The sequence below is a fragment of the Chiloscyllium plagiosum genome, chromosome 11 (assembly GCF_004010195.1).
Source record: "Chiloscyllium plagiosum isolate BGI_BamShark_2017 chromosome 11, ASM401019v2, whole genome shotgun sequence".
NCBI lineage: Eukaryota > Metazoa > Chordata > Chondrichthyes > Orectolobiformes > Hemiscylliidae > Chiloscyllium > Chiloscyllium plagiosum.
The window spans coordinates 30612339-30616834 of NC_057720.1; positions in this window are offsets into that span (position 1 = coordinate 30612339).

Here is a 4496-nt window from a genome sequence, read left to right on the forward strand (position 1 = left end):
GGCGACTTAGAGGGGGGGGGGGGGGGGGAAGAGGAGGGAGGTTGGGGAGGAGGAGGTATGGGCACAGGTTTTGTAATTCCTATGGTGGCAGGGAAAGAAAGTGGGCAAGAATTGATTAACCTCATTTCTGGAGGTCTGGTATCACATTTGAGCACCAAAATGTCCTACTGTTCCACCGAATTCCATTTGCTCTGAATGTTTGTAAATACTTTTGAGGATGTGTGATTACACTTTACATTTTTGTACTGATTTTTGTATGCTTGACACGGTTATTAATAAAAAAAAACTAAAACTTCTTTTTCGTCTATAGTTCTTCTTTTGCTGCCAACAGATTGGCATAGACTGAGACGAACTGGAGTTGCTTCACTGTCAGCACTTTTAAAAAAAATAATGCACATGATATATGCTTATTGCCAGTATTTAACATGGTGACTGCACCATTTGTATTAGCCTTTAGTCTATTCATTGATATGGTCAGGCCATAGAGACGACAATTAGGCAAAACGAATAGGGTAATGCAAAAAAAAATTTTGATTAAAGTTATTTTAAACTTTTAGGTTTTTTTTGTAAACTTCCTTTGTCTTTATATTGTACAAGCACATGGTGTTCAGAAATGTAAGCTCACCTTTAGCTATTTGTGTACTGCATAGAAGATCGCATTCACTCTAAGCTCTGATGCTGTTTAGCAAGCATGGAGCTTCTGAGACAAACAGGCCATGGAGTTAGATTATAACACAATGAAACAGAACACTAGAATTCTTTGTTTTGTTATGATGCTTCATAAAGATCAGCCTATTTGCAACTATCTCAACTTCTGTCAGATGGAAATGCCGGTTATACTTTTCAGTCTTTGCAGAAAACAGAAACTAACCAAAAATGACATTCATTCATATGCAGAGGTGCTTTCTTTGGAAACAAGAAGAATGTGTTCCAAGTCTTGCACCAGTTCATGAATTATCTGGCAACTTCTAGATCCATTAGTTCCCTGTTGCTTCCTCTGTAGCAAAACCTCAGCCAGAAGTGAGTTGGCAACCAATCAGCATTCCTGTTGCCAGAATTTGTATATAAAATAGGTGGGAAGATAGGTTGCAATGAAGATAGAAGAAATTTACAAATGGATATGGTTAGGTAAGATGAATGGGCCAAAATCTGGCAGTTGAAGCTTCATGTGGACAAGTGAGGTTATGCATTTTGCTTGGAGTAAAAGCAACGTATTATCCAAGTGTGGAGAAACTTTGGAGGGTTCAGTGTAGGGGGGTCGGGGTGTCCTCATGCACAAATCACAGAAAGCAGGTGCAGCATGTGGAAGGCAAATGGAATTTTGGCATTTATTGCTAAAGGAGTAGAGTATAATTAACCCAGTCCAACTCAGCACCACCCTCCAGACCCATCCATCACTGCCCCCTCTGCTCAGGACCATATGAAACTACAGAAAGTTGTGAACACAGTCCAGACAATCACACAAACCAACCTCCCCATCCATGGACTCCATCTACATTTTGCGTTGCCACGGAAAGGCAACCAATATAATCAAAGACCCCTCCAACCCTGGTAATACTCTCGCCCAACCATTTCCTTCAGGGGGAAGAGAGAGAAACTTCAACAAATGTATCAACAGGTTCAAAAGCAGCTTCTTCCCTGCTGTTGTTAGAGAGGTCCATTCAGCAATCTAATTTCAAATCTAACGTTGATCTTGCTTTTGTGCACCTCCTGTGCAGCCGTAACCTTGTATACCTCGCTCTGTCTAAACAGCCTATGAGCTATGTGTCCTTGCATGTTATGATCTGCCTGCACTGCAAGCAAAACAAAACGTTTCACTGTACTTAGGTACATGTGACAACAATAAATCAAACCAAATCAAAACAAACATCCTGGTACCCTCGCCAAAGCCTCCACAACCTTCTCGTAGTCTGGCCACCAGAACCATACACAATATTCCAAATGGGACCTAACTAAAGTCTATACAGTTGCAACATGACTTGCCAATTTATATGCTCTACGCCCTGACCAATTAAGGCAAGCATGCCACATGTCGTCATGACCATCATATCCACTTGTGTTGCCCATTTCAGGGAACTGTGGACCTGTACACCTACATCCCTCTGTATATTGATGCTGCTAAAGGTTCTGCCTTTTCCTGTATACTCTTTCAAGCATTAGATCTCTCAAAATGCATCACCTTACATTTGTCAGGAATAAACTCCACCTGCCATTTCTCTGCCCAAATCTCCAGCTTACCTATATCCTGCTGTCTCCTTTGGAAATCCTCCTATCCGCAGCTCCCCCAATTTGCAGACTTTTTAATCATTCTCCCCCAACTCGTTCATATATATTACAAAGAATAGGGGTCCCCCAGCACCTTGGTCGCAGATCTCTAGTCAGAAAAAATACTCTTTCATTGCAGATACCATACCTTCTGTGATGAAGTCAGTTCTGTATCCATCTTACTAGCTCACTGCAGATACAATGTCACTTCACCTTTTTTATCAGCTTGCCACTGGGGATCTTGTCAAAGGCTTTGCTAACGTCCATAAAGACAACATCTACCATCCTGCCCTCAATCAGCTTTATCACTTCCAAATGGCAGTTGTGGTGGGGTTGGCGCTGTGGCATTAGTAGGTCCAACGTAGGCGGCTTTGGTGAGTCCAGTTCAAGATTCATGACGGCAAGGGTGATCTGGACATTTTCTTTTCCTTTTGTTTCTGTCTCTAATTTCAGGTCTTGTTTTTAATCCTAACTATTGTATTCTAAGATGTCACGGAGAGTGGCAATTCTGTACACTTTTCACTGTACTCTTTACTCAGGTACACGTGACAATAACATCTCATCCAATGTAAAAAAGTTTGAGAGACATGACCTTTCCTGGACAAAGTCATGCTGCCTATCGCTAATTGAATTTACAGTTTTCCAGATGTGAGTAAGGATTGACTCCAGACGTGAAAAGGTTGTCTTATGAAGAGAGATCGAGCAGTTTAGGCCTACATTCTCTGGAGTTTAGAAGAATGAAAGGAGTAGCAGATCATGTTTAATTTAGATATACGCGTAAGTGTTGCATTTTGGTCAGGATTACAAGGGCAGGACTTATGCAGTTAATGGTAGGGCCCTGGGGAGTACTGCCGAACAAAAAGACGTCTGGTTGCATGTGCATAATTCCTTGAAAAGAGTCACAGGTAGACAGATTAGTGAAGAAAACATTTGGCATTTTTACCTTCATTGGTCAGAGCATTGAGTGTAGAAGTTGAGACGTCATGTTGCAGTTATATGGGTCATTTTTGGAATATTGCATTCACCTCTGGCCGCCCTTCTATAAGGAGGATGTTGTTAAACTTGAAAGAGTGCAGAAAACATTTACAATGATGGTGCTGGGATTGAGGTTTTGAGTTATAGGGAGAGGCTGAATAGGCTGGGGCATTTTTCCATGGAGGGTCAGAGACAGAGGGGTGATGTTGTAGAGGTTTATAAAATTGTGGGTATGGATGGAATGAATAGCCAAGGTCTTTTTCTTAGGGTGGAGGAGTCCAAAACAAGAAGACGTAGGTTTAACGGGAGAGGGAAAAGATTTAAAACGGACCGGAGGGGTAAATCTTTCATGCAGAAGACGGTGCGTATATGGAATGAGCTGCCAGACGAAGCGGTAGAGGCTGTTACAATTACAACATTTAAAAGGCATCTGGATGGGTATATGAATAGGAGAGGTTTAGAGGGATAGGGATCAAATGCTGGCAAGTGGGACTAGGTCACATTGGGATTACTAGTTGGTATGGAGGAGTTGGACCAAAGGCTCTGTTTCTATGTTGTATGTCTCTAAATCAGGATGGCATGACTTGGAAGGTAACTTACAGGTGGCAGTATTTTCAAGTGTTTGTTCCTTTGTTCTTCTTGCTGGTAGCGTTGAGTGTTTCACGGGTGCCTTGGTGAGCAGTGTACCATATACATAGCACACGTTGCCCTTAGGCGAATTAATGCAAATCAGTTGGGCCACTTTGTCTTGGATGATGTTGAGCTTTTTGTGTTTTCTTGAAGCTGCAGTCATAGAGGCAAATGGGGAGTGTTCCATCACATTCGTGACTGCAGATGGTGGGCAGGCTTTGGGCAGTCACACTGTGAGTTAATTCCCTCCCTAAAGGCATTGTGGGTCAAGCTAACCCAGGTGGACTGCAGTGGTTCAAGAAAGCAGCTCGGTTCTACTTTCTCAACGGAAGCACTGGACAGGCAATAAATTTTGGCCCAGCCAGTGACGCTTATGTCCCACAAGTGAATATTAAAAACATCCTGAGGATTACTATCAACTAGAGATTGAACTGGACTGGCCATGTAAATTTTGAGGCTACAAAAATAGGGCAGAAGCTAGGAATTTTGAGGTGAGTAAATCAGCTCCTGTCACCTTAAATATTGTGCCTTACAAGGCAGATGTCAAAAAAGCAATTGAATACCCTCCACTTGCAGCCCCAACAGCACTTAAATAGCTCAACACCATTGCAGTCCACTTGACTGGC